The sequence below is a fragment of the Crocodylus siamensis genome, unplaced genomic scaffold (assembly GCF_052110815.1).
Source record: "Crocodylus siamensis isolate JL-2025a unplaced genomic scaffold, ASM5211081v1 HiC_scaffold_424, whole genome shotgun sequence".
NCBI lineage: Eukaryota > Metazoa > Chordata > Crocodylia > Crocodylidae > Crocodylus > Crocodylus siamensis.
In genome coordinates this window covers 1-10620 of record NW_028324834.1, presented here as the reverse complement: position 1 = coordinate 10620, position 10620 = coordinate 1, and the positions used below count along the sequence as shown (strand labels likewise).

General features: G+C 47.5%; 1 long non-coding RNA gene across 1 annotated transcript; it reads left to right on the top strand.

The window, feature by feature from the left end:
• The first annotated feature begins 3719 nt into the window (after positions 1–3719).
• Positions 3720–10167, top strand: LOC149851703 (uncharacterized). The gene is made up of 4 exons (XR_016439578.1): positions 3720–3890; positions 6501–6674; positions 9252–9434; positions 9987–10167. It is a non-coding gene; the product is annotated as an uncharacterized LOC149851703 (long non-coding RNA).
• The last annotated feature ends 453 nt before the right edge of the window (positions 10168–10620 follow it).

Here is a 10620-nt window from a genome sequence, read left to right as displayed (position 1 = left end):
CACTCCATGCCTGCTCTGGACTTACCCCGGCTGGAGAGGACCAGCTCTGGACCAGCTGGAACCCACATGCACTGCCTCGTTGCCAGCTCCACTCCAATGCCTGCTCTGGACCTGCTGCCCACACTGAGCAGCAGCAGCAGCAGCAGCAGTTGGGCGGAAGCTGCTGCTATGCATGAGGGGAAAGCAGCAGCCTTCCCATTATGGCTGCCGGGTCTTTCTTGCCGCAACCGGCCAGAGCCTGCATCCAGGCTGCTCTGTGGCTCCTCTCCACTGCCAACACTGCCCCTCTGGGAGGCCCAAAGGCAGCATTGACAACAGCAGGAGCCAGGAGGCACAGGGCAGCCTGGTGTCAGGTTGTGGGCAGCTGCAGCAAAAAGGGCCCAGGAGCAGTGATGGGGAAGCATCCACTTTTACCTTGCACCTAGCAGAAGATTCTGCCTGGCTGCTGATGCTGCTTAGTGTACGTGGGTAGCCTGGAGCAGGCGTGGGACAGCTCGGGGTTGAGCTGTGCACATGATTTCCAGCTGGTCCAGAGTTGGGCCGCTCTGATCAGGGTGGGTCTGGAGCAGGCGTGCAGTGGGCTGGGGTCAGGGATAAGGCTGGGGCTATGCACTCAGCTGCTGCTAGGTGCTAGTGGAGGGGAAAAGTCCTTGTTTTTAAATCTACAAACGTGTCCTTCTCAATTCTTGAGATTTCACGTGCAGAACTGGTGGGGGTTATCGCGGAGCCGTTGGTGCGGCTATATGAGCATTCGTGGTCATCTGGCCAGGTGCCAGGAGATTGGAAATTGGCTAATGTGATCCCAATTTTCAAGAAAGGGAGGAAGGAGGACCCAAGTAACTATAGGTCTGTAAGCTTCACCTTGGTGCTCAGGGAGATCTTGGAGGGAATCATGAAGGAGCACATCTGTGTGGGGCCTGTAGGGCAGATCATGCTCAGGGGCAATCAGCATGGGTTCATCAAAGGCAGGTCCTGCCTGACCAACCCGGTTGCCTTTTATGACCAAGTAACTAAATCCTTGGATGATGGTATTGCTGTGGATGTAGTCTTTCTAGACTTTAAAGAAGGCCTTTGACACTGTCTCTCACCCCATCCTCATCAATAAATTAAGGGACTGTGGCATTGATGCCTACACAGTTGGATGGGTTAAAAATTGGCTGATGGGGCACACCCAGAATCATACAATCATAGAAGTAGGGTCAGAAGGGACCTTGTAGACCTTCAAGTCCGACCCCCCGCCTGGGCGGTAGAAAAGACTGGACTCAAATGAGTCCAGCCAGGTAGTCATCAAGTCTCTTCTTAAAGGCTCCCCAGGGTAGGAGTCAGCACCACTTCCCTAGGAAGCTGGTTCCAACTCCTAGCCGCCCTAACTGTGAAGTAGTTCTTGTGGATGTCTAATCTAAACCTACTCTCTAATAATTTGTGTCCATTGTTCCTTGTCATACCAGGGGGCGCTAGGGGAAACAGTGTCTCCCCTAAACCCTTCTGGTCCCCCCAGTGAGTTTATAGACAGTCACCAGGTCCCCCCTCAGCCTTCTCTTGTGAAGGCTGAACAGGTTTAAGTCCCGCAGTTTTTCAATGTAGGGTCTGCCCTGTAGTCCCCGGATCATGCGGGTGGCCCTCCTCTGGACCCTTTCAATGTTGTCCACTTACCTCCTGAAATGGGGCGCACAGAACTGGACGCAGTACTCCAGCTGTGGCCTGACCAGCGTCGCATAGAGTGGGAGGATCACCTCCTTGGCTCTACTTGAGATGCACCTGTGGTTGCACGACAAGGTCCGGTTAGGCCTACCAACCGTGACCTCGCGTTGTTGGCCCATGTTCATCTTGGAGTCAATAATGACTCCAAGAACCCTTTCTGCCTCCGTGCTCTCAAGAAGGGGGTTTCCCATTCTATAAGTGTGCTGCTGGTTTCTATTGCCTAAGTGCAGCACCCTGCACTTATCAGTATTGCAGCCCACTCCTGTAACCTATCCAGATCTTGCTGCAATCTTTCCCTCCCTAATAGCATGCTCACCTCACCCCAAATTTTGGTATCATCAGCGAATGTAAACAGGTTGCATTTCACCCTGTCATCCAAATTGCTGATGAAGAAATTGAACAGCGCAGGCCCAAGGACCGAGCCCTGGGGGACTCCGCTGCCCACTTCCCCCCAGGTTGAATATGATCCATCCACCACCACCCTCTGAGTGCGACCCTTCAGCCAATGTACAATCCATCTGACTGTGTAGGCATCAATGCCACAGTCACCCAATTTCTTAATGAGGATGGGTGGGAGACAGTGTCAAAGGCCTTGCTGAAGTCTAGAAAGACTATGTCCACGGCAACACCTGCATCCATTGCCTTTGTGACCTGATCATAAAAGGCAATCAGGTTGGTCTGACATGACCTGCCCCTAATGAAACCATGCTGGTTCATCATCCCTGAAGCTGGCCCATCACAGATGTGCTCCTTGAGGATCTTCTCAAAGAGTTTCCTGGGGTAGAGGTAAGACTGGTGGGCCTATAGTTGCCCAGGTCCTCTCTCTTCCCTTTTTTGAAGATGGGAAGTGAGAGGACCCAAGAGTAGTGGTGGACTGGTTGTACTCAACCTGGCGAGATGTGAGCAGTGGGGTACCCCAGGACTCAGTCCTCGGGCCCGCACTGTTTAACATCTTCATCACCGGTTTGGATGAAGACGTGGAAAGCACTCTGTCCAAGTTTGCTGATAACACTAAGATGTGGGACGAGGTGGACACACTTGAAACGAGAGAGAGGCTGCAAATAGATTTAGACAGACTACAAAAGTGGCCAGACGAGAATAGGCTGGGGTTCAGCGTAGACAAATGCAGGGTGCTGCAGCTTGGGAGAAGGAATCCACAGCGTACATACAGGCTGGGGAGTTCCCTTCTTGAAAGCACAGAGGTGGAAAGGGTTCTTGGAGTCTTTATTGACTCCAAGATGAACATGAGCCGCCAATGCTAAACTGCAGCCAGCAAGGCCAGCCACACCTTATCATGCATCCAAAAGTGCATCTCAAGCCAGTCTAGAGAGGTGATACTCCCCCTCTATGTGACTTTGGTCAGGCCGCAGTTGGAGTACTGCGTCCAGTACTGAGAGCTGCACTTCAAGAGGGATGTGGCCAGCCTGGAGAAGGTTCAGAGGAGGGCCACCTGCTTGGTGAGAGGGCAGCAGGACAGGCCCGATGAGGAGAGACCTGTTCAGCCTCCGCAAGGGGAGGCTGCGGGGGGGGACCTGGTGGCTGCCTACAAACTCATCAGGGGAGATCAACAGCAAATAGGTAGAGCCCTTTTCTCCCCGGCACCACGTGGGGTGATGAGGAACAATGGTAATAAGCTGATGGAGAATAAGTGTAGGTTAGAGATCAGAAGGCAATATTTTACAGTTAGGGTGGCCAAAATCTGGAACCAGCTTCCCAGGGAAGTGGCCCTCTCTCCTACCTTGGGCAAATTCAAGAGGAAGTTGGATGATCACCTGTCTGGGGTCTTGTGAACCTAGCGGTCATTCGTGCCTGTTGCACAGGGTCAGGCTAGGTGATCTGTTCAGGTCCCTCCTGACCCTAGCTACTACGAAACTATGAATTCTTTATGGTTTGGCAGCACAGTAGTGTTTAAATTTCTGTTGTGTAATGAATGAGGCTTATGTGCAGAGAAGTACATATGAAAAGAACAATTCAGAGTCTTTAAAAATAATTAAACTTGTCTAATTCTACAGAGACATGTACAAGACCAAATTTAGAGAATATTCTTCTCAAAACAAGTAAAAAAGTATTTTCACCTGGAGATGATTTGACTTATGAATGTGCAGATGGATACCAGACTATACATAAAAGCACAAGCACTTACACAATGTGTGGCAAAAATGGATGGACTCCAGAGCCTCAGTGTCTTGGTAAGAGAATTTTTCTTTTCCCTTTGAGCTAATAAGATGCTTGCATAGAACAGAATGTGATTATTTCTAAATTGTTTTTCCAAAGTTTTTCCTTACAATATTTTTGTTGAAAGTCCTTTTTTTGGAGAATGAGTGGGAATTGCAATGTGGCAATCAAAAACTTCTCATTGCATTCAGTGGGAAATCCTCAGGACAGGGTGCATCTACATGAGGCACGTAATTGCATAGTAACATAGTATACTACAAAGTAAGTATATGCATCTACTACACATGCTTACTATGCAGTAAACCTCGCTAATCAGGAGTAAATTTGCTAACTGGAAATCCAAGTAGCAGATTGACTTTTGATTAGTAACTGTGCAGTAGTGCGGATTGCTTGAAACCAGGAGCAAACCCCTGAGATTGCAATCAGGGAATGGGAGCTGGGAGATCCTTTCCTCCAGCCCCCACTCCCTGATCACGATTTCCAAGTAAGAGGCTTGGAGCTTCTTGCTGCCAGGGCAGGAGGACATAGTCCCCACTCGGGCTCCAGTGACAAAGCCTGCCCTGGCAGCAGGCAGCTCCCAGAGGCAGGGAGCAATTTCCTGCCCCCTGGTGGATGGCTGACAGGGAGCAGATATGTTCTGGGTCAGTTGTCGACATGACCACTACTGCGCTGTTACTAATTGAAAGTAAATTCACTACTTGCAAATCGGAAGTAGAACTAATTGAAAGTGAATTTGCTACTCATCTCCCAGCCCTCACTTCACTATAGCAATTGAGAAGCAGGCGTCCGGGTGCCAGCTCTGTGATCACAGGACCAGCGCTGGGAGATCCTTATCTCACAGCTCAAGCCCTGAGATCCCGGAGCTCAGACTGGGAGATAAGGGTCTGCCAGCACCAGCGACCAGCCCCATGGTCACAGAGCTGGTGCTGGGAGATAAGAGAGATAAAGGAGATAAGCTTCGCAGCTTGTTCCCCACCCAGCACCATGCTGCAGAGCTGAGGGGGCTTGGGGGCTGGCAACTGTCCTGGTCAGAGGCAGGTCCCAGCCCCATGCCCTGATTGAGTGATCGAGGCATGGGGCTTGAAAAATGCTGCAGGGCTGGGGTAGGTCCCAGCCCTCTGCCTCAATCTTCTGGTGGGGCACCTAGCAGCGAGCTAGCTTCCCCATCAGCACATCAGGACAGGGGGCTGAAACCTGCCCCTCCCCTGCAGCTCTTTCCAAGTCCCCTGCCCCTGTTTGGGGAGCCAGGGCAGGAAATCCCTGCTTGCAGGGCGGGGGGACTTTGTCTCTGCCCTGGCTACAGGCAGCCCTGGGGGTAAGGTGTAATATCCCAGACCTGGCCAGGAGAGCTGTCCTGGCCTGGTGCTCCCTGCTAGTGCCTGGACTAGCATCCAGGGGGAGCGTAGAGCTCCCCTGATGGCACAGGGGCCCATTGGAGGACCCCAGGAGGTGGAACCAGTTTGCCATTATCAGCAAATCTGCTCCCACTTCCTTTGATGTGTAGGCACCTGCTTAGGAGCACTTATTCGCAAGTAATTTACTCACAAGTAAGCTGATTCCAGGTTAAATCCATAGACACACCCACAGTGTTCTTCATAGTCTAACATGAAAATATCCTTATTTTCAATTCCTTGCTTTTCTCTAAAATGTTGGAGTAAAATCTTCAAGTGATGTTTTGGATAAGTGGAGTGCAGCAGCTGTAGGCTCTGTTCATAGGTTTCATAGGTTTCAAAGTTGTTAGGGCCATCAAGTCCACTTCATGTACTTCTACATGTTGTGTTACCACCGTGGAAAATCGTTATAGAGATATACTCATATCACAGAAAGAGAAAATTATTTGTGACCCACAGAAAGCATTCAGTTCAGTGGCTTAAGAAGCTTATTGCTGGTGATCCCCCCCACCCTCCCCCTGCCCATCCACTCTTTTGCAAGGAGCTGGAGGGCTTGGGAAGAGAAGTTAGGGGTGGTTCTGATTGTATTGCTGTTTTGGCGTAGCTAGTTTGCCATGGTTTCATTTGCTATACAAGAGGTAGTTCTGGAGCACAAATAACTTGTAGATAAGTTGTTCAAAGTGCAGTAGCTGAATTAACTCATGCAAACCACAGAATATTTATTGTAACATGAAAGACAGAAAAAAACCCTGCAAGAGGATAAATTAATATATAAACAGTGTATCTTAAGATCTGATAAAGCAATTTAGATTGAATATACAGCATCACTAGTTGATTTCACACGGTATATCAAGTGTTGTCTTGGACAGGAAGAATGCATTTTTCTGAAAACCTTTTAAAAGTTGCTTATAATACTAATGGTATTAACGAGAGTAGTATCTGAGAGAAAGATGATAGGAATCAGTATCCTTATGTAATGCTCACTGTTTTTACTTCTAATACAAATTATATTTTGTCCTATAATTTTCTGGTGCATGAAAATCTTTACCCACCGTTTCTTTATAGATTCCCACATGAAGTTCACCAAGATTTTATTTATCACCATTTTGTCCCAACAGGAACCTTTCCATTGATTTCATTAACTTTGATCAGGGTCCAAACTATTTTATTCAAATCATTAGCATTTTAAGATACTTTTTACCTGAGTAAATATCTTTCTTTTGCTGCCTTTAGCAATAGAATGTGAAATGCTGACACTGGCTAAAGGAGCGATTTCCCCTCAAGAGGGTAAATATCGTAATGGAGATGTGATAACATTTTCCTGTGCTAAAAGTTACACCAGAGTAGGACCCAACAGTGCTCAGTGTTACTACTTTGGATGGTCCCCTGCACCTCCATTATGTAAAGGTAACATTTCTCCTCTGCCTTTTAAAGTATTAATTTTTCTGCCTCTAAAATACCGTCACTGTCTCCTATGGACATGCTCTCCCCAAAGCTGAATCTTACTATACTAAAAATGTCTCCCCCTCATGTTTGCACAAATATGAATACAAATATATGTGTGTGCATGTGTGTGTATGGCTGGGGCGCGTGTGTATATATGTGGGGGCACGTGCCCCCACATTTGCACGTAGGACAAGAGCAGGCTGCCGCTCCACGCTGGGGCTGGTGATGGCACCAGGCTCTTCCCAGCGCTCAGGGAAGGAGGCAGCCTGCTCTTGGCCTGGGTGCAGATCCGGGGGTCATGCACCCCCCGTGAAGAGCCTGGCACAGCACCCCAACCCGCAACCTTCCTGGGGTGCATGTAGTAGCAAGAACCATGCCCCATGCCCCCAGCCCCCACCCTGCATCCAGTGACAGTTCCCTTCCTCCCTGCTGCAGCCCCAGGGGCAGCTAACACCACCTGCCTGCAGTGCTGGATTTTTGAGAATTCCAGAATTTTGAATGGCGGATTTATGAGGTTATGCTGTATCTGCTTCAGTTCTGATACACTATATATTTATGTTTGTAAGACTCCTGGAACTTTATTTATTGTACAATTAAACACTAATTGCATGAACAATTGCAACATGGCACACATTTAAATAATGGATCTACTGATAAAAATGGTAAACTAGCCAGAAAAAATGGTGAACAAATATCAAAGATGTTATTTGTTAAATGTAGAATATCTTCTATGGCTGATTTGTATCACACTTCAATTTGAATATGATGTTACAAATTGAATACTAGGGCTTAGTAGGTCCTCCATCATCCCAGGGTATCTTTCTCCTTGCTCCTGCTCCACCTGTGCGTGAACTGGGACTTTGCTTGCAGCCCCAGGTTCTGCACTGAGACCCTGACTGGTTTCAGAGCAGCAACCAAGGCTGTCAAACATAGCCCACAGCCACCCTCAAGCAGGACAAGGCATACTTTCTACTCTCTCACTCCTGTGGGCAAAGCAGGGATGCAGTTGAAGCCCCAGCTGCTGTCCTGAATCCAAAATTGGTTCCTCTCCCTGGTTCTGTATAGGGGAATGTCCTTCCCTCCCATTGCACAGGACCAGAGTGACAGCTGTGCATGAGGTTAGAGGAAGAACCAGCATACCTCAATCCATTAGGACTTATTGAGCTTCAGTGGCTCTTTCCCTGACCCCTTGCATCCCACTTCTGTGAAAGAGGGGAGAGGTTGTTCTATTGTTCTTCTACAGCGCTTGTCATGTCTGAAGTTTTTCTATTATTCTTTTCAATCTCACCTCGGATAGCTGCTTGAACAAACTAACAAAATACCATAATTACTTACTATAGTCCTGAATAGTGTCTGAAAGGTATTACCAGACTTAGTTGAATCTAAAATGACCCTGAATTTAAGATAACCTCCTCAGTAATTAAATTCTATACTTGGAAAATTTATCAATTTATTATACTTTCCCATGTATAGAATCTATTTATTGGAGGGCCATCTTTAACAAATCCTCCCCACCACTGCAGGTGGTCAGGCAATGGGGGTGGGGGGGACAGGTGGTGTAGGGAGGATAAGCAGCTTTCCACCTGCTTGGCACTCCCCCTGCCACCTCTGTCCCATGCCTGCCCCCCACACACAGCCTCTGCCCCCTTCTTCCCCCCAGCCTCTCCTCCCCCTCCTCCCCCAGGCTCTGTTCTCTAGTTCCCCCCACAGCCGCTTCTTCCATCTCCTCTCCAGCCTCTGCTCCTTGCGAGCAGGGTCTATCCCCATTCTAGCCTGGTCCACTTCGCATGGCCCCAGTTTAGCCCCTGTAGCAGCTCTGCAGGCTGGACACCACTCCTACAGATTCAGATGGGGGCTGTGTTCAGTTACCCAGGCTTCAGCATGGAAGAAGCCTGCTAGCCTGGAGCAAGGATAAGTTGGTGGGGTGGGCAGGAGAGAAACAGGTACGAGAGTAGAGACTGCACAGGAAGGGACAATGGCAGTGTGGAGCTGAGCAGCTGAGACTGTGGCCCTGACATTGGGTAGGGGCTGGAGCCAAAGCCACAGCAGCCACCTGTACACCTCCCCTTCACCACTGCCCTCATAGTCAATTTTAAGACCAGGGTCTTTTTCCCACATGTTAAATGGGGGAGAACCTCATCTTAGAATTGAGTCATTACAGTTTCCTAATGAATATATGTCATCAGTTAATTGTGGGAGCTCTGTTGTTGACTATGTCTAGGCCTCATTCAGATGATAAGAACACATACTAACTATGCCAACTAAGACAGGTGTTCTGCAAATTTATTCACAAACCTGTTCCAAAGCATTCCTGGTCCTGGAGAAGAAACTGCAGATTGTCTGAAGTGCAAGCTGCATGTGTCCAGGGTACTGATTTCCACTTAATACTCGTGACCTTTGGAATCCACATTTTTAAAGATATAAAATTAATTAACTAATTAACCTGTCCCCATTTGAAACAGTAAATCTGGTTTCATTCTTTTATTGTGATGTATGTTAAATTGTGGCTAGTGTTTATATATAATCTCTTCATTGCAGAGGAAGTAAGATCTTGTGAGCAACCACAAGCCGTTGTCAATGCCACTATCATCAGTGAAGTTCAGGAGCCATATGAGCATGGTACCATAATGGAATACCAATGTAACGGCAGATTTAAAATGATTGGATCAAGCAAAATCGAATGCATTGATGGAAAATGGTCTCCTCCACCTTCTTGCATTGGTAAATTATACATTGTTCTCACCTTTAGGATTGCCATGGACTAGTACTTCATTTACATTCCTAGAGATTTTTCACAAACAGTTTTCAGTATCAGTGCCCTCAAGGGAATGGAAAACGGCCTACCCAAGTGCTTTGGATAGCCTTGTCTCAAACTGATTATGTGCAAAAAATGATATAAGAGTTGAAGGACAAACCAATATAGGCAGGAACAGCTGGAAGTCAGGAAGAAGACTATTGGAAAAATCCCCACAAGGAGGAAGTTAATAAAGAGATGGGAAAGGGCACAGGACATGGGAAGGGAATATTATTTTTCAGTGTAGCATGAAATGAAGTGCAAAGCTAGGAATGGAAAAGGAGACTCAAGAATAATTTCGCAGAAAGGCACACATGTTGCTCTACACTGAAAGAGTTATTCTGCATGGTGCTGTCAGTAGGAGTTTTGCTGCCACATTTAATGGAAACAGTATTAAGCCCTAAAGGGCTATTTTAACGTATGTATGTGATATGTCTTATATGTAACATGTGCTTTCTTATATATGCTTTTTTCCACAGAGGAGGTAAAAACCTGTGGACCACCACCTGTTATTCGTAATGGGGCTGCTCTCCATACAGATCGGACTGAGTATTTTCATGGGGATTCAGTGGCATATGGATGTGAAAAGAACTTTGAAATCTTGGGCGCAGGGGAAGCAAAATGTCTTAGCGGAGAATGGACCCGTTTACCTTTATGTGCTGGTAAGCTCCATTTAGATGTTGATTTTGAATGACATTAAAATAATTTTACATAAGAATTTAGGGATTGTATTCATCAATATTTTAGCAGATACAAGATATGTGGCTATTTACAAAACATATCTGAAACATTGTTTTTGTGCTGATGTGTATTGAATTTTTTTGTGGTAGAAGGTGCTGACAGACATGCAGCTCCCCACTGTAACTCAGCTAAGTTACAGCACCCCCCATGCCCAACAGATGTTCACTGTTGGGCTCTGGGGGTTGGGGAACCAAGCTGCAGTTTGGAGCAGCTGCAAGTCTGTAGCCTCTCTCCCTCAGCCCCACCACGTCTCCATCTCAGCCCTGACTCTGTCTTTGGAAGGGGAGGCAGGAAAGGAACAAAGGCTGCTCTGTCTGGGGGTTGAAAATACTTTGCTGGATTAGGGCCCCGCAGAAGGAACTCCCCCTGCTC